At 37.0% G+C, this 27,505-nt stretch overlaps 1 long non-coding RNA gene across 3 annotated transcripts in view; it reads right to left on the bottom strand.

The window, feature by feature from the left end:
* LOC122220127 overlaps window positions 1–27,505 on the bottom strand; it is a 262,266-nt gene that overhangs the window by 66,748 nt on the left and 168,013 nt on the right. Inside the window, exon 4 of one of the 3 annotated variants that reach the window (XR_006202688.1) lies at window positions 5,494–5,583. The exons of the other annotated variants lie outside the window; for them this stretch is intronic. This is a non-coding gene — a long non-coding RNA (uncharacterized LOC122220127). Of the gene's footprint in view, window positions 1–5,493; window positions 5,584–27,505 lie in introns of those variants that run through there. 3 annotated transcript variants of the gene reach the window in all.

Here is a 27,505-nt window from a genome sequence, read left to right as displayed (position 1 = left end):
GAGACTACTCACCCCTAAGTGTGGTGCTGAACTAGATCATCCCTCAGACACTCTTCTAGCTAGATGTTTTGATTTTCTCTAAAAGGTTTCTAGGTGAAGATGTGTACAAATAACTTCTTTTGTGTTTCTCTTTGAGGAATATAGAGACCCTACCATGTTTCTATTGTAGGAACCAAGAAGCATTTTTATGTAATTGAAAAATACCATATTTCAAGGATGCTACATATTATTGAAAATCAAAGATGCAAATCTGAAACACTACTCAATAGACTAGAAAACACCGGGACACCTGGGTGGGTCAGTCAATAACGTCTGACTCTTATTTTGGCTCAGATCATGATACCAGGGTCGTGGGATTCTGTCAGGATTCTCTCTCTGTCTCTGTCTCTTTCTCTGTTTCTGCCCCTCTACCCCACTCGTTCTCTCTCTCTCTCTCTCTCTCTCTCTCTCTCTAAAATAGAAAAAAAGAAGAAAAAGAAAATATTTACTCAGGACAATACTTGAGAGGGAAAAATTCTTGATCTATAATAGGCTAAATCATTAATATTGAGAGTAGTAATGATTGCTATAATAAGAATGGCAATTTCCCTCCCAGGGCTATTATGATTTTAACAGATCTGAAACTCTCTATTAGTATTAACATCATATTAACCACTATATCAAAGACAATGTATTATACTTTAAAGGTTACTCAGTATTCCAAATTTTTCTTCAATAAGTATTTATTGAACATCTACTATTGTCAGGTATGATATTAGTGCTGTGGGTACAATGACCAGGACAAGTTCTCTTCTCCCATGAATTTCCCTGCAATGACACTAACCATTCAGCCACTTGTGGTCACTAATCAACTAGAATGTTACAAGAGCTTAATTTATTCATTAAGTAAGCAGTGATTATCGACAGGTGGGTAGTATGCTGAGGAGATAGCATGAACAAAATGAACTGTCTCCTGCCCTTATAAAGCTGACTATTAGTAGATAGAGACAAGTAAACAGACACTTAAAATATCTCACTGCATCACATAAGGAAGTACCCAGCATATGGGGAAGGGGAAAATATAATAGGCACCTAACCATGCCTTTAGGAGTCTGCAAAGGTTTCTCAGAAGAAAGGCCCAAACTGAGGCCTCCAGAATATGTAGGAATCAGCCAGAACTTTGGGTACAGAATAGCTTGTGAAAAGGTCTGAAAACAAGGCCACTGGGAGACATGTATTATGAGTGACCCAGAGCAGGTTTGGAGAGGGGCTAGGAGTGAATTGTGAGGCAGGAGGAGTGGGATCATTAGGCTTTCCCTGCCATTCTGAGGTTTGGACTTTGTCCTACAGTGAAATAGGAAACAACTGAAGTGTTTTAAACATGGAAGATACGTGATTAGGAACAGGTCTGTGTAAAGAATATACTTATATTACCACTCCATCTCTGAAAGGTCTGCAACCCCAAAGTATGGTTTTTATGTATGTTTTAATTTGGCACGGGATTCAGGCTCAGATGTTTCAACTTATCTGAAGTCAAATGTCAATTTAAAATTACTGTTTACAGAGTAAACTGCCTTTTTAGTTTGGATGTTTTTCCTTGCTGCTTTGCTCCAGTAAGCACCATAATCTTGGGTCTCTATTTAGACGTCCCATCGCGGATACTCTCTTCATTTAGAATGTGAGCAGGAAGGTTCTAGTGATTCCCACAAGACAAATGCTTGGAATGTCTGTTCCTGTCACAGAATATATTTCACAGATGCACAGTTTCGACCCCAAATATTCTTTAATTTCTTCTGTTAACATCTGGGTGAGACCCTCACCTAAATGCTAACATGTCTTTAATACCTGCTAATCTTCATTTTAACAGAGAAGGTAGGTCCTAGATTTGGTCTATTTGTAGGCAGCTGCTGCTAGAGGAGGGGAACATGAGGCACTCAGCCCCTGGCAAGGAGCATTCCAGGACCAAAATCCTGAACCGGCATAATTGGGAAGTTGCAAATGAGGAAATCCGACCATTAAATTTAACTTATGCAAGGGAGTTAGAGCCCCATGTCTGTGTCACTATAGACAGAGGATTCAGCTCTCCTTTGGATTTTTTGGTTAAGGTGATTTAACCACAGTGCCTCTGTGGTAAGAGAAAGTTTTTGGTTTTCCTGAAATAGGAGATGAATTTCTAGGCTCACATACAATACAGTCTTGTGTTAGTCTCTGATGGATCACTGGACTTTTAGTATGTGATTAGGATATGGAATGACATTTTTATTCTCAGTGGTATTTTATATCAGCCTTCATAACAGACCTTTTCATGGCAGAAAAAATATATCATGTGCAAACCAAGATTTTACTAATGTGTCCTCCTCTTGTTCCTGTCCCTCTTCACTTTGAAGACTACTTCTGAATGCAATAGAGAGAGGCTAAGGGCTGACTCCAGGACTTGAACTGGAGGTACTGTGAAAAAAAAAAAATCAAGCTCATTGTTTTATAGAATAGATATAAGTTTCTCAAGGATTATATTGCTGACCTAATGAAGACAATGGAAACTTTTAAAAACTGAAGTTTGAATTACAGAACAAATGACAAAAGGAGACATTAAAAAACAGCTGCTGCAATCTCTACCTGTATCTCCAAGGCTGAGTATATAATTGTGCATTGATAATTATTTAGTTTCTGGAACATATTCTTTTTATTTTAAGTTTGCTCTCCCCTTCAAAATGTTAAATTTTAAAATTAAGTAATAAATAGACATACATATATTTTTTCCTGAGTGACTGGAGTCCAGCACATCATTGGTATAGCTCTTGATTGACACTTGTCTTTAATTCAGTAAATTTCTCTGAGGAGCTCATGGCTTAGAAGGATTACAAGTTATACATGCATAGCATCCCTGGAAAATAATCCCTAAGGGCATAGCTGCAGTATACAAACATATGGATTACCTGCCAAGTATCAAGATCATTTGCAAAGGAGATATATATATATATATATATATATATATATATATATATATATATAAACTCTAGTTAGTTAAAATATAGTGTAAGATTAATTTCAGGAGTAGAACTTAGTGATTTGTTGGTTACATATAACACCCAGTGCTCATCACAACAAGTGTCCTCGTTAATATCCATCACCCATCTAGCCCATCCCCTCACCTAACACCCCTCTAGCAACCCTCAGTTTGTTCTCTATAGTTAAGGGACTCTTATGGTTTGCCTCCCTCTCTCTTTCTCTTTCTCCAACACCCCATGTTCATCTGTTTTGTTCTTAAATTCCACAAATGAATGAAATCATATGGTATTTGTCTTTCTCTGACTGACTTATTTCATTTAGCACAATATACTGTAGTTCCATCCACATTATTCCAAAGGGCAAGATTTCATTCTCTTTTTTTCCTTAACATATTTATTTTCCATAAATTACCTACATTAACATTGTATTAGTGCTATTTGTATATATTATAAAGCATACACACATGGAAATTTTAAAAAGACAAGTGAAAATAAAATGAATATTTAGAATAATTTTTATTTTAGTTATTAATGATCCATAATATCTTTTGGCTGACTTATAATAATGATGATGGTTAATGAGACTGATGTTAATGAATATGCCTAATTATATTTGAAAATCTTGGCTGATACTGCTGTTTGAAGTTATTATTTAAAGATTAGCTTTCTTTAATATGCAGTTCTGATGGTATCACAGCTGAAAAAGATAACTTACAAAGATACATGTATTCAAGTGGAAGAAGTTCACTGTTGGTTTCACTTATTAATTGTCTTTCTTTCTTTCTTTCTTTCTTTCTTTCTTTCTTTCTTTCTTTCTTGATCTTGAGAAACTTAACAGAAGACGATTGGGGAAAGGAAGAGGAAACAATAGTTACAAACAGAAAGGGAGGGAAGCAAACCATAAGAGACTCTTAAATACAGTAAACAAACTGAGGGTTGATGAGGCGCGGGGGAGAGGGGAAAATGGGTGATGGGCATCGAGGAGGGCACTTGTTGGGATGAGCACTGGGTGTTGTATGTAAGCGATGAACCACGGGAATCTACCCCAAAAACCAAGCACACTTTACACCCTGTATGTTAGCCAATTTGACAATAAATTATATTAATAAAATAAAATAAAATGCAAAAAAAAAAAAAGATTTCATTCTTTTTTATGACAAAGATTCCAAAGAGCCAAAGCAATCTTGAAAAAGAAAAGCAAAGCTGGAAGCATCACAATTCCAGACTTCAAGCTATATTAAAAAGCTGTGGTCATCAAGACAGCATAGAACCGGCCCAAAAACAGACACATAGATCAATGGAACAGAATAGAAAACCCAGAAATGGACCCACAGCTATATATATGGTCAACTAATCTTTGACAAAGCAGAAGAGAATATCCAATGGAAAAAATACAGTCTTTGGGCACCAGAGTGCCTGACTGTGACTCAGTCGGTTAGGTCTCCAACTCTTTTTTTTTTTTTTTAATTTGAATAAAGTTTATTTATTTGTATTGAGAGACAGAGACAGTGTGAGTGGGAGAGGGGCAGAGAGAGAGGGAGAGAGAGAATCCCAAGCAGGCTCTGTGCTGTCAGCTGTCATGGGGCTCGAAACCATGAAACTGTTAGAGCATGACCTGAGCTGAAATCAAGAGTCAGATGCTTATCTGAATGAGCCACCCAGGTGCCCCAAGCCTCCAAATCTTGATTTCCACTCAGGTCATGATCCTAGGGTCGTGGGATCAAGCCCCACACCAAGCTTTGTGTAAGTATGGAGCCTGCTTAAGATTCTCTCTCTCTCTCTCTCTCTCTCTCTCCTCCCTCCCCCTCTCCCCAGCTTGCACACACACACTCTCTTCCAAAAAGAATAAAAATATAAAATAAAATAGAGGAAAAAGTCTCTTCAAGAGATGGTGTTGGGAAAACTAGACAGCAACATGAAGAAGAATGAAACTGGACCACTTTCTTACACCATACACAAAAATAAATTCACAATCAATAAAAGACCTAAATGTGAGACAGGAAACCTACAGAGTATATTAATATTTAAGTGGTAACTGTAAATTATAACATACAAATATGTTATTTCTATGTGCACAGAGTGCCCTCTGATTTTGGAAAACAATTATAGATTATCTGAGTTTGCTCAATAGGTAAGATGTATTTAAATCTCTACACATCTTGGATGTCTCTAAATCTGTCTTTGTGGGTTCTAACCAGTGGTGTCCTGCTAAATATATAATAACTTGTTCTGAAAGAAGCAAAGAAAAGGACAGAGAAGGAGGAAGGGGAGAGAAAGAGGAAAAGAAAGAAAAAAGAGAGAAAGAAAAAAAAAGAAAGGAAGGAAGGAAATAAAGGAAGAAAGAATACAAGAGAATAAAAGAGATGAGAAAAAGAAAGCCCAGATTTGTAGCATTTGCCAATTCCCATAGTATAAATACTCCTAATACAGACTGTTTCAAATTGGCAACTAGACATCATGACCTACAGAACTGGGAAAGAGATACACACCATTGGCTCTTGTAATAGTATAGTCTAGCTCCAGCACATCACTGGCTGTTAACAACTTCTCATGACTCCAAATCCCCTTGTATGGCTCAGTAATATAGGCATGGGTTCTATAAAAGCAAATATATTTAAGACAATTTTAGATTGTCTGTTTCTCTCTCGGTCTCTTGCTCACACAGACTTAAAAATTAAATCAACAGTACATAGTACATACAGAATAATATATTCTGCTAGATATTATAGAGAATAGAAAAAGATGTAAGATATGCTTGTCCTTAAAGAATTTACAGTCTGGTTTGGGATACTGACCATAAATCCTTGACATCACAAACAACAAAGATTGAAATAATTACATAAATAATAGTTTAGGAAAGTAGACATAAATGACATATAGTCAGTAAAAAATTAATTATCAAATGATAGGTGTAGTCAATAATCACCTGATGAAAAAAGAGTTTGAAGAAATTCTCAGGGAAGATTTTATGAGGATGTATATCAGAGAGACATGATGTATGAGTAGCATTTGGATGTGTGGCCTCCTCTGAGAAGGCATGAAGATGAGATAGAATACACCTTCGCGTACAATGAGTAAACAACCAGGCAGGAGCAGAGCATTTGTATAAGGACATTTTAATAACGATGGTTGAGAGTTACTAGGCAGTTACTCTGTGTCAGACACTGCACAGCTTCTTATAAATTAGCTCATTTGATCTTCACAGAAATATTATGAGTCAGGTTGTTTGTAGTATTAAATGAGACAGTACACATTTTATATACTAGAAAACCTAGGAACATTAAACAAGTGACTGAGGTCCATCAGTGGGTAAATGCTGGACCTGGGGCTGGAATTCAGGTTTTCTCTGGTCCTAAAACCTTAATAAGCACACTGCTAAATTGGGAAGCAAATCTAGACATGTAATTCTTAGGATAAAGTTATAAAAACTTCAAACATAAAGAATAAAGAGTTCAGAAATTTTTCTGCAGGTTATAGAAAACCAATAACCATACCCTTGACAATTTGACCAAAAAGCGAAATGTTCAAACATCTTGTTTTTCTCCTCCTGTGAAATTTTTTTCTCTTTTTGATTTTGGAGTCCATTTATGACAAAGTTGGATGTAATATGTGCAGAGGCTGAATATTACAAAAGTTTGAGATAATGCCTTATGAGTTAGGTAAGTCTGTAGTCAACTTTCAAAACTTGTTGATACTTAATCAGAATATAGATAAAGATAAGGCTCCAATACTGGGAATCTATGGCTTCTTCAAAACATCTCTTGAATTACATTTATATAAAGTTAATAAAACAGCTTGAACAAACAACTACACATTCCTTCCAACTGCATGATGCATATTGACAATCAAGCATTTATTATTTATTCCTAATTGTGTTGACAAGTCCTTTGCCACTGCAAACTTTAGACTATCAGCTTTGGAAAAAGTTTCTTTTTGTCCCTGATAGGATGCTTTTGATGCACAGAAATCTGGAGAAGAAGAAAAATACATCTTTTGGATTAAAATATCCCAGTTTGCTCATTTCTCTTGGACAGCAAAGAAGAGACACTATGCATTTTTTTTTATGAGATTGTTCTGGAAATGAAAGACTGCTTATTAGTTTAAGTAAAAAAAGTCTGTACCGCTTAAAGATTATTATTTAGTTGCAAATCATTAAGCATATTGCCAAATAACCTTTTAATAAAATATTTACAGTGCCTATGAATATATTTGAAATGCATTTTTGTTTTGGTTTTAAATAAGCCAAACCTTCTCTAAGGTTCTAAAACCACTCTTACTAGTTTATAAGATAGTTTTATTTCTATTAGCCCCTTCTTTCCTTTTTTCCGCATGGCATGGTGAATTAAAAGAAATTTGCAGTGTGCAGTGAGAGCACAGACCAACTATTACAAAAGTTTGAGATAATACCTTATTAGTTCGGTTAAATATAACAACCTTAAGTGGAAAACCATTAACAAAAGCAAAGCACTACTGGTTACTAAAAAGATTTGAATTGTGTAAGACACAGCCTTTGGGTCAGTGTTTTTATTTATTTATTTTTTTAATTTATTTTTTATTATGAAATTTATTGTCAAATTGGTTTCCATACAACACCCAGTGCTCATCCCAACAGGTGTCCTCCTAAATGCCCATCACCCTGGGTCAGTGTTTTTAAAGCCTTCTTATATATGTCCTGAACCCATTTGAAATTCTGATGGAAGCTGTCTTCACATAGGTGCACAATTTTTCATACAGTTTTAAAGGGTATGCTGTCTGAAATCCATCCATGGATCTTCAAGGGTCCAGTCAGAATATGCTTACATGGCATACCTTTTCACAGCTAACTGATATCTAATATTTTAATATCTAATTTAATTTCTAATTAATTGCTAATTTACAGCAAAATAATTTAACCAGCCTTCATATTAATACTTCAAGTAAGTGTTTCTCTTTCTTTCAATTTAGGTTCTTAAAATATTTCATTAAGAATGTTTAAACATTTGTAGCACCTGGGTGGCTCAGTAGGTTTAGTGTCTGACTCTTGATTTCAGCTCAGGTCATGATCTCACAGTTCCTGGGACTGAGTCCCACCTCAGGCTCTGTGCTGACAATGTGAAGCCAGCTTGGGATTCTCTCTCTCTCCTTCTTTCTCTCTGCCCCTCCCTCACACACGCACACACTCTTTCTCTGTCAAACTAAATAAACACTTTTTAAAAAAGAATGTTTAAACATTTTTTCTACAGAGCCAAAGTGTTATAAAAACATGATTTTTTTATTGTTATTATCCCATAATTCATATTAACTGATTCTAGAATTACTTGAAGCTTAACTTTAAGTTTAAAATACTTAAAAGTTTACACTAGTTTTTAGTTCATGAGAGAAAGAACTATTTTATCTAAATGTTTGTAATCCTCTAGTTTTACGATCTTTCTAGTCAGCTTTGCACTGGATCCTGGAAGAACTGTGGAACCGACATTTTACAGAGTAGGACAGGAGGGAGGTGAGGAAATCTTTAGAGTAGTATCCAGGCATTAAGGTTTAAAAAGTATAACAATTAAAGGATTTTCTCAAAATTGATGTCTTAATCATAATAGCCAACAGCTACAAGCTCTACGGATTAAAACAAGCAATCAAAAAGCTGTTTTGACCATTCTTGGCAGCCAGGTGAGCTTCAGTAAAACAGCAGTACAATTTAGCTCCTTTTGCATTTACTTTTATTCACGTGCTTTTCTAGTGACTCGAACAAGTGTGCCTTTGACATGTGCTACCCAACTTCCACTGTATGCACTATCCAAGGGTCCTGACATGAGGATTCATCATGTGTTCTGCCACCTAGTGTTTGGGCTTCTCCATGCAATAATCTGTAGGGATAACTAATTCATGGGGATGTGTGTGCACACACAAAATTGATTCACAGGCATGTGGATCGGGACCGGGAGACTATCTACTCTGGTGCGGTCACCGCTTGCCCACCCTATTCTATCTTTTATAAACTTTTCTTCAAATATTTCTTTTTTCCTTCTTCCCATGGACACACATCCACACTCAGTATACCCACAGTTATAAGTGAGTCATTTGAAGGAAAGATGAAGGTAGTGTCTAGCACAAACTTAATTGGATGAGTTTCCCCTATGTCTGTCTCCCTGACCTTTTTCTGTGTTGGTGTCACAACATGACACTGCTCTCAGTGGTAACAGATAACAGATTACAGTCCTACTGGCTTGCCACTTCCTTCGTGTTCAAGACAATAAGAAAAGACGGTTACTTGGGCAATTAGGTGGTTAGACATTGCTAACAATCTTTACTTTTTATGCTAGTGACTGTACTGGTGAGTTTATGACAGGGAATGAGTAACTGCTGGTCTTCCTAGTGTGTTAGCACAGTAGTTCTCTGCTTTTGATCTCTGCAGTCTAAGAGTGTTTAAGGCTATCAGTAACTGTCCAATTTTAAAGTAATGCACTTCCGGTTGTACGTAATTTCAGTTATGTATTTTACTCATACTTAAACGTTGAATTGAGTCTCACTCTACTTACTTCTTGTTCTTTTATATGGCCTTCTCATGTGTCTGTGGTCCAATTCCATGTTTTCACAAAAATGAAATGCGACAGTTTGTGTTGGATTGTCTGCTGATAGTATATAGGGTAATTTAGTTGGTAGAGAAATGCATACACACAAAAGGCTTTCTTCAAGGAGACAGGGTATACCAATCCTATTTCTGTTATTAATCTATTGTATCTATTGTATGGCCTGAGGCAAGCCTCTTAACCAGTTTGCTTCTGTTTTACTGTTTGTCAAGAAAATATCAGGAAGACAAGCTGCAAATGAAAGGAATGTCACAGAATGGTCCTGGAACATGCTGCAGAATATTTAAAAGGAGTAGCATTGAGCATTGAGGATACTACTGGTTCCAGGGAATACTTAGGGTGAATTACCAGAGAGCCTCAACAGTTCACTATTTGGATCAAAGAATTTTCAGAATTTCTTGGAAAAATGAGATGATGGTTGAGTAATTGGAATATAACAGTAAAGGTACAAGTGTATGCAGGTTAAATCAATCCCACAAAAGAGTTAAAGGAAAAAAAATCTGCCAGATACCTTTAAAAACCTGGTGAAATAAAAGGCAGATTTAAAAAAAAAATATGTTTATAGAGGATGATTCCTAATTTATTCAAATCTCACTGCTCATAAGAATGTGTGCTCGGGGCGCCTGGGTGGCTCAGTCGGTTAAGCGGCCGACTTCAGCTCAGGTCAGGATCTCGCGGTCCGTGAGTTCGAGCCCCGCGTCAGGCTCTGGGCTGATGGCTCAGAGCCTGGAGCCTGCTTCCGATTCTGTGTCTCCCTCTCTCTCTGCCCCTCCCCCGTTCATGCTCTGTCTCTCTCTGTCTCAAAAATAAATAAAACGTAAAAAAAAAAAAAAAAAAAAAAGAATGTGTGCTTACCGGTGAGAATATAATGGTTTAAATATATATTCTAATACAAATAATCATATGGTATAGTGTCATAAACAAGAATTTATTAAAATATACACTTGAATTTACTGTTAAACTCTTCTCAAATTGGACCTTGAATATTTGAAAACTCAGCAAAATGAAGCTATTCGTGCTCAAGTGTTCCCACATTCACATTTCTACTCAGTAAGGGAAGCTGGGGGTGGGAGTGGGAACTGAAGGTGCAAACTAGGGTTCTGTCAGATTAAGGCCACCATTAATTCTAGTCAACTTGGCTTTTCATGGAAGGATATTACTCTTGGGTGTCTGAAGTGTAAATCTGGGAACTCTTTACAACCTTAGAGCTGATTTCCAAGGTAACTAGTATCCAAAACACAGACAGTTTTATAAATCAGAATTAACACCTGAATTGTTCTTGGAAGCCAAGTACAAGTCCTCAAAACTTCTGGAGGCTGGTTGATGTTACCCTGTACCCATTTTCCTGGACAACTCCTGCCCCAGCTTTCTCACCAGTTAAAGTTTCCTTCTGATAGCCTTGTGTAGCTATTGAGCTGTGTGTAGGGCACTTACTTGTAATTCGACTGAGATATTAGATAGCCAGATGTCACAATGGTCATAGTGAAACCAATTTATTTTCTCTCAAACCAGACCAGGTCTCCCTTCTCATGTTTCTAGCCTCCTTCTGGAAGGGAGAAAAATTCATACCCCTGATGACACACGCAAGTTCTAATTAAATTGACCTTAACCCAAGTCAGTTTTACTGGCTCTGATAAGGCCTGGTTAGTTATTAGGGTCAAGGTCAGAAGCAACAGAACAAGGGTGACAAAGGGAGGGAGAAGTTGTTTATTTTGGAATTCCTGGAGTTTTAATTCTGATACCTTTCAAGGAAAGGAAAATGGCCACTAATGGAATGACAGGTAGATAAATTAAGGAACTTTGAGCAAAAATAGTTTGAATACTCAGGGGCCTTTTTTAGGCACTCCATCTGTGTGTGTGTGTGTGTGTGTGTGTGTGTGTGTGTGTAAATGTGTGAACATAATAATCCAAGTAGCAAAATGCGTTAACAGTATTGCACATTTATCTTCACCTCTTTCATGGGAAAACAGTGGGGTAACACAAATGAAAGAGGTTTCAAGGAAACCAGTTTGGCAAGGAACATATTAATATTTAGGATTTGATTAATACAATATCCTGTTTTAAGTTTAGTCTGCAGTAACTTGGAAAATTTTCAAAATGATCAACATATAGAAAATATGTAATTAGCTGCACTCTCTTGGCCAAAAATTTTGAATTATGTGATAGGACAACCTGACAAGCTTGCCTCTCCTTGACAAATTTCCCAATTTCATCTTGAATTCCATTAAAGAAATCATTATTGTCTAAGTTTAATGGGGTTGCTGCCATTGCTGTCACATGCCAAGTGTAATCAGCAAGTTCATTAGATAAACCACACATACATGCTATTAATCATGTTCTTTTTTTAAAAAACTATTTTAATGTTCACTTATTTTTGAGGGAGAGAGAGCATGCACGAGTAGGGGAAGTGCAGAGAGAGAGGGAGACACAGAATCTGAAGCAGGCTCCAGGCTCAGAGCTGTTAGCACAGAGCCCGACTCAAGGCTCAAACTCATGAACGGTGAGATCATGACCTGAGCCGAAGCGGATGCTTAACCGACTGAGCCATCCAGGCTCCCCAGGAATTAACCATGTTCTTAAGATTTAAAAAGTAAGAGGAGATAAGGGACTGACTTACTGTAAAGACTTTGTCACTTTCCTGTGAAGTGAGAGCCAAAAAACTTTTCTAGGAGAAAAAACAAAAAAACAAAAAAACAAAAAAACACTAACCCTTGGAACGGAAACTGCTTGGCAGTAGTTTTTTCCTGAATTCGTTCATTACAGAAACTCTGTAGCGTGGCACCTTCTGCATATTGCTATGGCATTTCTCAAGCATTTGCACTCATCCTCGGCTCTCACTGAGCTTTTCTCAATAGCCAGGTCTCTTTGGGACAACCAGACAGGAAGAGGAATAATCATGAAGAAAGTCATGTTCACAAAACTGCTGAGATAATGTAACTTATATAGCCAAAGCCACATAAGATGAAGTCATTTGCATGCTTCTTAGGACATGCATTTTCCGTAATCCTTACCACTGACTCATTACGTTTAGTCATATAAACATTCTTTGGCCCTCAATGTCCCCACCTGTAAAATAGGGATAATAGTATCAGTCACATGGACAATGATGAGATGACACTGTTTTTAAAGGACTTTAACCTTGTCAGTAAGTAAAATCCACATACCTGTTTTCTTTTTTTAATAGTACAGTGTTTTATTTAAAAAAAAGAATATAGACAAGTAATTATCTCTGACATGTTTTTAGGACTTCTCTAATAGCATATATTTTATTTAAGTTTGATGAAAATTGTGTTTTTGTTTTTTTTAATATGTCATAAAATTCCTCACTTTTTGTAATGTTACAATTTTTTTTTTTACTTTTGTGATTCTGCCATTTTCAATCATTTAAATAATTGATATTTAAGTAATCCTCATGTTAGAACTACATCATTTAGGGGTGCCTGGGTGGCTCAGTTGGTTAAGTGTCCAACTTCAGCTCAGGTCATGATATTGCAGTTCGTGGGTTCGAGCCCTGCACTGGGCTCTGTGCTGATGGCTCACAGCCTGGAGCTTGCTTCAGATTCTGTGTCTCCCTCTCTCTTTGCCCATCATGTGCTCACACTCCTCTCTCTCTCTCTCTCTCTCTCTCTCTCTCTCTCAAAAATAAACATTATAAAAATTTTAAAAAGACTACATCGTTTAAACTGAAACTTCCACTCTGGTACTCCAGCATTTACACTACTCTTTACTCTGATTTTTTTCTTCCTCTATATAGCACTTCTCTGTCTCTTTCAATTACATTATTTATTGGTTGCATTAATTGTTTATTATATCTTTCCCTACTGGAACAAAATCTCTGAGTTTATAGATTTCTGTTTTGTTCAGTGATATATCCCCAGTGTCTTAAACATTTGACATGGAGTATTTGCTAAATGGTTCCATTGAATACATGAAGTTTCTGTTTGGAAACAGATTGTTTGGAAAAAAAACTAAGCTTCTGCTCAATTTCCACAGCTTAGAGTTGAAATTTGATTCGGGCTTTTGAATTAATCTGGCCCTAGATCCATCCACCAACCCATACCTCTTTCCTTCCTACCTTTCTTCCATCTGTCTGCACTCAGCCTCTAGTCTGTCTAGATTTTGCTCTTCCTACTACCACCTGAAACCTGGTTTTGACATTTTCATCTAGCTATTAGTTTCACTTCTCTAACTTAATGCTCCCATAATGTGTAAATCATTTATCTGAAGAATTATGAAGTACAACAGTAAGTACAAAATGGCTGCCAATATTTCCCATGAAGAATGTACATGTGGATATTGGAACTGATAGTTCCTGGGACAGTGTGTTACAAAAGGGCTTTCTGGCATCTGATTGTCTTTCAGCGAGAAGAGCATGCACATCAATTGATGTTATGTGGCCTTTTAAACTTTCAATTCATTTCAGATGTGGCTTAAAGTATTGTGTCATCCAGAGTTCGTTCGCCTGTTGGATGATTCATTTATTGAACTCCCAAAAAACAGATGGTGGGTAGGGGAGAAGACAGGAGAAAAAGGAAGGAAAGAAAGAAAAGAGAGAGGAAATCATTTTGACACTAAAATATCAGTGTTGTGATTATTTCTTAAAAACTAGAAATAAGCATTTTGGTTCCTCACGTGAAAATTCAACCTGGTAATACCATAAACTTGAGGTAAGTTCTGTGATTTAAAGTATTTATAGTTCTGTTTGTTGATTGGTTGTTCTTCATTGAAATTAAGATGAAATTTTTTAAATGAGAGAGAGATTAGAACATGAGTAATACAGTAGAGCTGAAGGCTCGTCAGCTGAAAATACTGAAAATTTGGGGTAAAAGACAATCACACCATGAACAATTCTTTACTTTTTATTTGTAAGAGTGAGGCTGTAAAATTTATTGCATGTTTTTATAAAAAGCCAAGCATAGTGTATGTTTATTGTCAAGACACTTGTGATTCATTCAACAAACATGACTGAATATCTTTCAAGTGCTATCTAGGTACTTTGCTTAGTGCTATAATAGGGGCAGCAGGAAAGGGGTGATGGAACAATGAGAGCTACCTACCACATTTCTATGAGAGTATGAAGTGCCTGTTTCTTTCAAAAATTACTTTAACCCTCACAAAACTCTTCAACATCTACATTATAATGTTCCCTTTCCAAGTGCAAAAGCTTGAAGTTCAGAAAAGTCAGCTAATGTTCCAAAGTCACCCAGCCTGTATGTGGCAGAACCAGTACTAAAATCAGTGTTTTGATGGCACCAAACCTTTTGCTATTTTGACTAAGCTACCTTCAAGGTTTACACAACCTAAAGGAGACAACCTCCCTTGGATGCCTGGACATTCACCAACACTTCACAATGTAAGCAACATATTCAATGACATGCATGTATTTTTAAAATTTTTTAAATGTTTATGTATCTTTGAGAGAGAGACAGAGCACAAGTGGGGGAGGGGCAGAGAGAGAGGGAGACAGAGAATCCAAAGCAGGCTCCAGCCTCAGTGTTGTCAGCACAGAGTCTGACCTGGGGCTTGAACTCACGAACCATGAGATCATGACCTGAGCCAAAGTCAGACGCTCAACCTACTGAGCCACCCAGGGGCCCCCAGTGACATGCACGTAATGACAAATGTCCGTGTATACCATGTACACATGCTAAGTACTAGAGATACACAGACACCTAAGACCTATTCCTACCTTCAAGGAACTCTTAGCTTTGTGTAAGGACCTAGAATGTCAAAAGGTGCTGCACTATTGTCCAATTATCCAGTTCTTCTGAAAATTTACCTAGGAAGAAAAAAAAATGCTACCATTTGCAGCAGAATAATGTGGCTAAAGTGCTAGAAACCTGTGCTGAAAAGAGAGTGGGACTGAAGTGTGGTGAGGCTTACTTGAGAGAAATATATTACTGCTTTCTATGGTCCCTTTCCAAAACATTCCCTTAAGATTCTATAGCCTTCATTACATTCACAACGTTCATCTTTTAGAAAAAAATTATTGTTAGAGTTTACAGATGGAAGTTGAATGATAGGATTATGGAAAATAATTATTTAAAACTTCACAGAGTTGCTAGATCCTTGGGAAGAAGTTACTGCATAACTACACATATCATAGACAGTGGTTGTACTGTAATCAGCTGGCTCAATAAAGCAATCTACTGGTCTACATATTCTAGTTGAGAGGATGTTGAATACTCTCTCAAATACTAAGAAAAACCATATTTCATCTAAAATAATATCAAATTTAAGATACCTTATGACTTCATATGTTAAAACACATAAACGAGTATATCTTAGAACTGATAAAATAAGGTATTAGTCAAGTTTCTCCACAGAGAAATGTATGTGTGTATATGTACATACATATACAGACATACATATACATACACATCTCATTCACACATGCGCGCACACACACACATCTTGTTCTATTTCTGTGGAGAAATTTGACTAATACACACCTGTATCTATCTATCTATCTATCTATCTATCTATCTGTCTATCATCTTCTATCTAAAAAGAGAAAGAGATACAGAGATAGAGATTTATTTTAAGAAGTTGGCTTACACAATTAAAGAAGCTTAAAAAGTCTAAAATCTAAAAGGTAGACTGGCAGGCTGGAGACCCAGGGAAGAGTTACAGTTTGAGCCCAGAGGTAGTCTGCTGGTAGAATTACCCTTTCTTCCATGGAGATCAGTCTTTTTCTACTAAGGCCTCCAACTGATTGGATAAGGCCCACCTCATTATGGAGGCCTTACTCAAAGTCCACTGATTTAAATGTAAATTTCATATAAAAATATATTCACAGAAACATCTACAATAATGTTTTACCAAATATATGAGTGCTGTAACCAAGACAAATTGACATATAAAGTTGACCATCACAAAGTGACATTAAGTAGTGTAGGAAAATTGTATTCATTGCCAGAAACATTAGTGCTAGAAATCACCCCCACAAAGAGAGTACAGAGACAGGGAAGAGCAGCACTTTGCTCTGCCTTTCAGGTTCCTGTGGGAGTTGGGGGTTCATCCTCTCTGATCTCTTCCAGCTCTTCCCTCAAAGGGAAACAACCACAATACAATCAAATTCACTGCCTAGAGCATAGCTGGTGTGCTATGAAGGGGAAAGTCTCTGTCCTTTTCTAAATTTTTTTTTTAACGTTTATTTATTTTTGAGACAGAGAGAGACAAAGCATGAACGGGGGAGGGGCAGAGAGAGAGGGAGACAGAATCGGAAGCAGCCTCCAGGCTCTGAGCCATCAGCCCAGAGCCCGACGCGGGGCTCGAACTCACGGACCGCGAGATCGTGACCTGAGCCGAAGTCGGACGCTCAACCTACTGAGCCACCCAGGCGCCCCTGTCCTTTTCTTTACATTACTAAAGTTTACATTTTTCTGTTTTCCTAACTTGATAGAGGCCAGATCCCCAGAGGTGGGTTGGGAGGTGGACAGGAAAATCAAATGTGCTTCAAATATGCGAAATAGAGTATTTTTTCAAAGTTTTAGTTTAGTTTTTCTTAGTTAGAAGTTACATAAGTGGACAGATGAAAGGTGAAGGAGGAGGGAGGGAGAGAGAGAGAAATTATGGTAAAAGAGAAGCTGGGTTTCAAGGCTATCTCCATATACACCTGGTCAGACCCCACTTCACCTTTACCCCACTGATGTCTCCCTCCCACCACCAAACTCCCATCCAAACTCTCCTGGACTCACTGCTCTTACTCTCTGTATAATGTATCGAAGGCCTATTTTTGCAAGCAATAATTCTCTGTTAAATTTTACCTACATTCAATATCTTTGCTCCACCTGATTGCACAATCCTTGAACTGCTGACTCACATGCATGCTGTATCATAAGTATTTACATTTTGGTTAAAATTATGGACTTTGGAATCATGGAATCTCTGCTTTACCATTTTTTTTTACTCTAGCCTTAATCTCTTCATCTGTAAATTTGGGATGATGATAGTACTTATGTAATAAGTTGGTTGGAAGAGCAAATGAGAGAGCATATGGAGCACTCTTAGCACAATGCCTAGCAAGAAATGAGTACTCAATGGTTGTTAGGTATTATCACTCCTATTTATCTGATATGGTTTCTCCATGAGATCATGATGTCTAGTATTTGTAAATTGAATAGATACACAGAATACAAAGATGAAACAGTAGGGTAGGGTCCCTGCTTTTGATCAGCTTCTAGGATAATTGGAGCAATATTATGACATGCTTCTGTTGGTTTCTTCATGTTAATCATGAAAAGACATCATTGATCCCAGCAGTGTTGCAATGAGATCAACTTTTATGTGGTGAGGGTTAGAAAAATGAAGATAGGGTGATGATGCTCATGGCCTCTTGGCTTAATATGGCCACTAGACAGCTTTTGTTAGGCCTAGCAGAGTTTTTTGTTTGGGGTTTTGTTTTGTTTTGTTGTTGTTGTTTTTCCAATGAAGTAGCATGCTTTTGGAAAGGGACTGCAATTTTCTCCAGCCATTCCCTATTGTCTTGTAATCAGCATGTCACTCATTCACACCTATTTATCTGTTTGATCACCCTATTGTCCTTGAAGTTGTGACCCCTACTCTACATTAAAAGGATGGTAAAGGTTTAAAAGCAGTAAATTGTTACATGTTCCTCATTCTTAGAAACATAAAAGACACTATTAGAAACAAATAGTATGGTAAAAAAAAAAAAAAAAAATCCTGTCTAGGAAATGAGGTAACAAGATATGAAAACTTGATCATCTGGTTATCTTAAAGAAACACTCAAATTTGCCTATACGTGCCTAATTCAAGGAGCCTTGTGCCTCCTAAGTCCAAGGAAATCCAGGCTAAAAGTAATGGGAGCCCTTTGATAGTATGAGTCAGAATTTCATCTCACCCTCATTGACAGCATCCCCAGGAGTGTCACACGTACTCAGGCACAGACCCTATGACACACCATAGCATGTGCCATTTTTTGCTCTTCAGTTCCAGTCCCTTTTAGCAAAGGCCATGACTAGCAAAGCTGTATGAAATTGCTACCCACAGTCTGCTTTTTCTAAACATGATGCTACCATCAGTTGGCATCAGCATCTTTGTGAGCACCAGTACCTGTACAGGCTTTGAAACCACTCTGAGTCACACCAGTGCCACTCTCCTCTGTCAGACACACTACCTCCTCCTGCACACTTGCTCCAGACACTGCAATCTGTGTACTGGTCCATCAGGGTGCCTCAAGGCATGCAGGCACCAAAAGTTTATATGTTCCTTGCAGAACTGGAGAGATCAGTCTCTACAAACCATCACGTCTGTGTCACATGATAGCATATATACACCACTAGAACATTTGTCTTGAAGACGAGCTGTCCGTTCTCCTTTGGGTGGACTCCCTTGGTCTGGGAAGAACCACTTTTTATGGCATCTTTTAGTTTCATAGAGATTCTCTTCTGTTCTGAAGAGAATACAATGGGACTTCTTTACTGAGCCAAGGCTGGCTCCAGTTTTGTAGAAGGATGGAGTCCTCATGCCCCTCCATGAAACCCAGTGGTTTATAGATCTTGGAGGTTTTAATAAGGTACACATTCCCAAAAAGAGTTTGCAACAAAGAGGGGTCATGGAATGAAAACACTTCAGATCTCAGTTCTTTCACTTTGTGATTCAAAGTTTTAAAAACACATCCAAGGGACTGGCAGTAATCTTCATGGAGGTGAGATGGCAAGACTAATGAGATTCTCGGAAATTAAAGTTATCAAGATATAGTCCAGGGAAACTGAAGGAAAGGGATACATATTGGGTTATTACATTGCACCCTAGGCCATGGGTTGTTGGTATGGAGAACTGATTCTGGAATATTCTGACTGGCACTGGGATAACCTCTAACCTACCCAAGGAGTGCTTTGGGGGAATTGCCTGACTCTGAATGACAAGAAATGGCTGACAGTACTGTACACATGGCACCCATCAGTTTTGAGTATAAGTTTAATGCTGGAGGAAGGTGTCTTCTCCTTCCCACTAGAAATTCTGTGTTTGGAAGAAATATCAGAACAGTGGTAGCTAGAACTTGCAGTGGAATGTCTCGGTTTTGGCAGTTATGCTGAACTTTAGCAACAATTGAGTGGAATGGGATGTATTTCCCTCAAGGGCTCCATTATGTATGTGGTGACAGCTTCCATGAAATGTGCCTAACTTGCTCAGCTTAACAGCAGGATAAAGGTAGCTTTCGATAGTTTTATACTCAGTAAAATAAAATAGTAAGCTGTAGTAGCAGTATTACTCACTATAGTCAAAAGGTGGACACAGCCCACATTATCTATTAACAGATGAGTGGATAAACAAAAAGTGTCCTATACAGATAACAGAATATTATTCAGCCCTAAAAAGGAATGGAATTTTGATACATGCTACAACATGGATGAATCTTGAAGACATTATACTAAGTACAATGAGCCAGTCACAAAAGGACAAACACTCCATGAGTCCACTTACATGAGGTACTTAGTATAGTCAAATTCATAGAGACAGAAAGCAGAATGGTGGTTGCCAGGGACTGGGGGCAGAGGCAAGAGGGAACTACCATTTAATAACTACTGTTATTAACTATTATATGGAAGTTCTATTTGGCGTGAGGAAAAAGTTCTGGAAATAGATCGTGGTGATGATTTCACAACAATGTGAATGTACTTAATGCCACTGAACTGTATTCTTAAAAACTGGTTACAGTGGTAAATTTAATGTTACCTATATTTTACAACAATAAATTTTTTTTAAGTAATGTGTTAGAGGCTGGGTTACTGGATAACTTTATTGCTATTGCTCCTCTAATCACTAGGGAGCTAGAAATCTATGTAATTTGAGTATTAAAGTAAATCTGACCTTATTGTTACTTGTAAGCTAGTGATGTCAGGAAAATTCTGAATTACATTTAAAAATCTGATAACACAAAATTACAAGCAGAACTGGGACATCTTTCAATTTGAGAGGTTTCTTAAGGTCTTTAAATTATTTATTTTAAATGGATTCCTCTCAATCCAATTGCTCAGTTATCTTCAGACCAGGTAAGATTCAAAATCTAAATATAGCACTAGAAAATGACTATAGAGCAATTCTTCCAAGATTGCTCTGCCAATGCTACTGTGTGGAGCTCTGAGGCTGATTTTTAGCAACTCAATTCACATTCAATATCAAACCTTTGCCCAATCCTATTACTGTATTGGAAACTAATCACCTGGGAGTTGTTTTAAAATGCAGCTTCTAATTCAACAGGACTGGTGAGGGGCCTCTGACTCTGCGTTTTTTAAAAATAATTTTTAAATTTGAATATAGTTGAATACAATGTTACATTAGTTTCAAGTGTACAACATAGTGACTCAACTTCTCTGTATGTTATGCTATGCTCACCACAAGTATAGCTGCCATTTGTCACCACACAATGCTATTGCAATATCATTGACTATATTCCCTATGCCATGCCTTTTATTCCCATGATTTATTCATTCTGACTTATTGCACTTATAATACCCTCTAGGTCCATCCATGTTGTTGCAAGTGGCATAATCTCATCCTTTTTTAAGACTGTGTAATATTCTTGTGAGTGTGTGTGTGTCTGTGTGTTTGTGTGTGTACCACATCTTCTTTATTTATTCACCTACAGGTGGATACTTAATTTGCTTCCATATCTTGGCTGTTAACAATAATGAGGCAATAAACAAATGACTATCTGTATCTTTTCAAATTAGTATTTTTGGTGTTTTTTTTTGGGGGGGGGTGGGGGGTAAATACCCAGTAAGGGAATTATTGATTATATGGCATTTCTATTTTTATTTTTTTGAGAAACCTCCATACTGATTTCCACAGTGACTGTACCAATTTATATTCTCACAAACCATGTATGAGAGTTCCTTGTTCTCCACAGTATGGTACTGGCACAGAAATAGACACACAGTTCAATGGAATAGAATAGACATCCCAGATAAACCCACACATATATGGTCAATTAACCTATGAAAGAGGAGACAAGAATATACAAAGGGAGAAAGACAGTCTCTTCAATAAATGGCTCTGGGAAAACTGGACAGCTACATGAAAAAGAATGAAACTGGACCACTTTCTTACACCATACACAAAAATAAACTCAAAATGGATTAAAGAATTAAATTTGAGACATGGAAGGAGTAAGATATGGATGCCCACTTTCAACACTGTTATTTAACATTACTGGACACCCTAGCCTCAGCAATCAGACAACAGAAAGAAATAAAAGGCATCCAAATAGTCAAGAAAGAAGTCAAACTTTTACTATATCTGCAGATGGTGATATGCAGACATGATACTCTACAGAGAAAACCCAAAAGATTCTACAAAAAAACAGCTAGAACTGATATACGAATTCAGTAAAATCACAGGATATAAAAATCAATGTACAGAAATCTGTTAGTGGAGTTCCTGGATGGCTCAGTGGGTTGAGCATCTGACTTTGGCTCAGGTCATTATCTTGCAGTTTGTGAGTTAGAGCCTTGCATTGGCTTGCTGCTATCAGCCTGTCAGTATAAAGCCCACTTCTGATCTTCTGTCCACCCCTCCTCTGCCCCTTCCCCACTTGCACTCTCTCTCTCTCAAAAATAAATGTTAAAAAATTACAAAAAAAAAAAAAGGAAATTTGTTCAATTTCTATACATCAATAATGAAGCAGTAGAAAGAGAAGTCAAGGAATTGAACCCATTTACAATTACGCTAAAAACTGTAAGATGCCTAGGAATAAACTTAACTAAAGAGGTAAAAAATCTGTACATTGAAAACTATAGAACACTTATGAAATAAATTGAAGATGACACAAAGAAATGGAAAGACATTTCACGCTCATGGATTGGAAGAACAAATATTGTTAAAATATTTGTACCCAAATAGTACCCAAAGCAATCTACCCATTTAATGTAATCCCTATCAAAATACCACCAATATTTTTCACAGAACAATCTTAAAATTTGTATGAAACCACAAAAGACCCCAAATAGCCAAAGCAATCCCGAAAAAGAAAAAGCTGGAGGCATTACAATTCTGGACTTCAAGTTATATTACAAAGCTGTAGTGATCAAGACAGTATGGTACTGGTGCAAAAACAGACACCTGGAACAGGAAAGAAAACCCAGAAATGAATCCACAACTGTATGGGAAATTAACCTTTGACAAAGCAGGAAAGTATACTCAATGGAAAAAAGATATGCTGCATATCAGAGTGTGGGGGGGTATGGGTTAAACAGGTAATAGGTATTAAGGAGGGCACTTGTGATGGGCACCAGGTATTGTATGTAAGTGATGAATGACTAATCTCTACCCCTGAAACTAATACTGCATTGTATGTTAACTAGTTGAAATTTAAATAAAAACTTGGAGGGGCGAGGGAAAAAATAAATGTGAGAACTGAAACCATAAAAATCCTAGAATAGAACATAGGCAATGACTTCTCTGACATAGGCCATAACAATATTTTTCTAGATTGGCCTCCTGAAGCAAGGGAAACAAAAGGAAAAATAAACTATAGCGACTACACCTATTTGGTAAAAGCTTTTGCACAGCAAACAAAATCATCAACAAAACAAAAAAGCAACCTACTGAATGGGAGGATATCTTTTCCAGCATCTAGCATAATGCCTTATGCAAATATACAAGCCCAATAATACTGGTAAAATGATGAAATTTAAATTACATAAAGTAAACAGAAAACACAAAAGGAAAAGGGAAAGAAAATACTTATTAGAGAATAAAAATGGAAACTCTATGGATAGTCTGTGGTGTCCCAAATGAATCAAATTTGCTAAGTAAAGAAATGAATTTTATAATATTTGAATGCACACATGATCTTGAGGAAAGAGTGCAACTTCAGGAAAATATTTAGGGAAAAAGCAGATGATGATTTTCTTATGAGATTGACAAATAATGCCTCTTAAACTTCATCTTTCAAATTTCAAAGAGGTGTATTTCACTTCACTCATGAAACTGGCTAAATTCATTTCTGAGGACTCTGTGTATGCACACCATATAATAATTTCATGATGTGTTCAACATAGTGCTTGTCTTTAAGCAGCTATGAATGATTCCCCAGCATAGCTGTTGTTCTTTAGCATATGCCTATAAGTAGGACTCCGAAAATGAATCCTATCTTTTCAAGAAAGTAAGATAATACCATAATAGTCATGTATAGAGCTTATCCTTGTCGATGTATGAAATGTTTTGCCAAATAGGTTGCCAGTGAGAAATAATGTTGAAGTGATTGTGAATTTTAAGTTGGTACAAATTTTGATTTTTAAGCACAGAAATACATTCCATGCTGTGGTCTTCCTATGATGCTAAATCTTTTGAAGTCACCACTTTTTCTTTTATTATTCACTGGGCAAATTTATTTTTTGACATATGCTAGCCTGTGTTTGAAATGCTTAAAATTTCCCCTACGATTTCTTCCATTTTCTGTAGTGTAGAAAGTGAAGTATTATATTCATTTTTCTACATCAGGCATGTCGTTCTGATACAGTTCTTTCCATAGGCACTGCCGACAAAGGAAAGCAAAGTCGAATTCTTTATTCATCTTGTGGTCCCCATATGGAGAATGTTCAGTCTAACCCATCTTTCTGAATGCAGATCTGATGAGCAGACAATCTCCCTCCCTAACAGTTTATTATGCCTTGGTCTTTATAAATTGAAAGCTATAAATCTGACAGCAGCATTACAGCTTCTGAATTGAATGTATAATTTAATTTATTAACTCATGTTCTTCACTTCAACAATTGTAATAAACCAAGTGTATGCTGATTTTCTAACATGGATTCATTTTTGGGTGAGTTTGCAAGTTGACATGGCTTGAGCCTTTAATGCATATGAATTCTTAAATGCTGGTTTCTTCAGTCTACTAGCCCTTATCTCTCTCCCCTACTATTTTTATTGAAAGACTTTGAGGTTTATTATTCCAAATTATATGAAATATTGATTAAGCCCATAGAATTACTTAAGTGCTTTTGTTATTAAACATTTTAGATAGACTCATGGAGGAAGAAGGGCAGAAATTCTGTAATTAATCAGGATTGTTGGGCTCTGTTGTTACAGTGGCAGTGAATTGGTTCCCCGTAGGAGAGTTAATAGAAAAACATTCAATTTCAAAATGGCCTGGATGCATCAAAAGGATTAAACTGTAATGCTTTTAATCCCTGTAACTCAAACAAAGAGAAAATTTTCCTGAGCAATGAACTGCATAATGTATTTGTGGGCCAGCAAATGATCACTGTGGAACATCAGCTATACAGCCAACTCTGTAGCTCAGGGATTTTACTAGGCACAGCCAGAGTGACAGCCCAGGGGATTTAGACACTTTTAAACTCTAGGTTTTGAGTGATGCTAAAATGACTGCTGTTTTGGAAAGTTCTAGTCTTTGGAGCTCCCGAGCTGTCAGAGATTCTACTAATAAACCTTTAGCTTAAAACTCCAAACTCCACATCAGGGAAGGCAATTTACATGGCCCAAAGACTACACATCTCCCCACCTCCAAGGCCCATGACAGACATTGCTTTTTCACTATAATCCTCTTTTGCATCAAGAATATCTCTGAGTTCAATAATGTTTGCCATTCCTCTTCCAGGTCTCTCTCTCTAAGTAAGTTTATGTATTTATTGTGAGAGACAGAGAGGGTGAGAGAGAGAATCTCGAGCAGGCACTGACAGTGCAGAGCTCTACAAAGGGCTCAAAATCAGAAACCTTGAGATTGTAACCTGAGCAGAAATCAAGAGTGAGATGTTTAACTCACTGAGCCACACAGGTGCCCCCCCCCATCTCTCTTTCTCTCTTTTTTTAAATTAACATAAATTATTTAATCTCTGTGATTAAAATTTTCAGTTTCTAAACATCTGGTAGAAGATACCAAATAGCATATCGGTATATCTCAAAATGTATATTTTTCAAATAACCTGTGTATATTATATTTTGGAGGCCTCAGGGTATTATATTTTTGATTAGTTTTTTTTTGGGGGGGTTGTTTTGAGAAAACTGTAGATTCACATGTAATTGTAAGAAATAATACATAGATATTCATGGACCCATTTCCCAGTTTCCCCCAATGGTAAGTTGCAGAACCAGAGTACAATATCACAACCAGGATGTTGACATTGATACGGTCAAGATATGAAACATCACAAAAAGTAAAAAATAAAATAAAAAATTCCATTACCATAAGATTTCTCATATTACCCTTTACAGCCACATCTACATCTCACTGCCCCCATCCCTTCCTTAACCCCTGGAAGCACTAATCTGTCTTCCATTTCCATAATTTGTCATTTCAAGAATGTTATAAAAATGTTATCATGTAGTACATTATTTTTTCTGACTGGCTTTTTCCACATAGCATAGTTTTCTGGAGATTCATACAAATCATTCTATATAGCATAGTTTGTTTTATTGCTAGGTATTTCATGGTATGGATATACCACAGTTCGTTTAGCCATTCACTTTTTGAACATCTGGGTTGTTTCCAGTTTGAGTCTGTTGTGAACAAAGTTGCTACAAAAATTTGTGTTCAGTTTGTGTTCAGGTTTTTATATAAATGTGTCTTTTTTTCTCTGGGGAAAAATGTATCCAGCAGTATAGTTGCTGGGCCACATGATCGTTGCATGTTTACTTTTAAAAACCTCCAAACTGGTTCCATGTGAATTTTAGGATTGCTTGTTCTAGTTTCGAGAAGAATGCTGGTGCAATTTTGATTGGGATTGCATTGAATGTGTAGATAGCTTTGGGTAGTATTGACATTTTGACAATATTTATTCTTCTAATCCATGAGCAGGGAATGTCTTTCCATTTCTTTATATCTTCTTCAATTACCTTCATAAGCTTTCTATAGTTTTCAGCATACAGATCTTTTACATCTTTGGTTAGATTTATTCCTAGGTATTTTATGCTTCTTGGTGCAATTGTCAATGGGATCAGTTTCTTTATTTGTCTTTCTGTTGCTTCATTGTTAGTGTATAAGAATGCAACTGATTTCTGTACATTGATTTTGTATCCTGCAACTTTGCTGAATTCATGTATCAGTTCTAGCAGACTTTTGGTGGAGTCTATCGGATTTTCCATGTATAATATCATGTCATCTGCAAAAAGCGAAAGCTTGACTTCATCTTTGCCAATTTTGATGCCTTTGATTTCCTTTTGTTGTCTGATTGCTGATGCTATTACTTCCAACACTATATTAAACAACAGCGGTGAGAGTGGGCATCCCTGTCGTGTTCCTGATCTCAGGGAAAAAGCTCTCAGTTTTTCCCCATTGAGGATGATGTTAGCTGTGGGCTTTTCATAAATGGCTTTTATGATCTTTAAGTATGTTCCTTCTATCCCGACTTTCTCAAGGGTTTTTATTAAGAAAGGGTGCTGGATTTTGTCAAAGGCCTTTTCTGCATCGATTGACAGGATCATATGGTTCTTCTCTTTTTTTTTATTAATGTGATTTATCACGCTGATTGATTTGCGAATGTTGATCCAGCCCTGCATCCCAGGAATGAATCCCACTTGATCATGGTGAATAATTCTTTTTATATGCTGTTGAATTCGATTTGCTAGTATCTTATTGAGAATTTTTCATATGGAACCACAAAAGGCCCCGAATAGCCAAAGTAATTTTGAAGAAGAAGACCAAAGCAGGAGGCATCACAATCCCAGACTTTAGCCTCTACTACAAAGCTGTAATCATCAAGGCAGCATGGTATTGGCACAAAAACAGACACATAGACCAATGGAATAGAATAGAAACCCCAGAACTAGACCCACAAACGTATGGCCAACTCATCTTTGACAAAGCAGGAAAGAACATCCAATGGAAAAAAGACAGTCTCTTTAACAAATGGTGCTGGGAGAACTGGACAGCAACATGCAGAAGGTTGAAACTAGACCACTTTCTCACACCATTCACAAAAATAAACTCAAAATGGATGAAGGACCTGAATGTGAGACAGGAAACCATCA

Source organism: Panthera leo, chromosome B2, assembly GCF_018350215.1.
Source record: "Panthera leo isolate Ple1 chromosome B2, P.leo_Ple1_pat1.1, whole genome shotgun sequence".
Taxonomy (NCBI): Eukaryota; Metazoa; Chordata; class Mammalia; order Carnivora; family Felidae; genus Panthera; species Panthera leo.
Note: the sequence above shows the minus strand (reverse complement) of the source record. Positions and strands in the feature narration are given on the sequence as shown.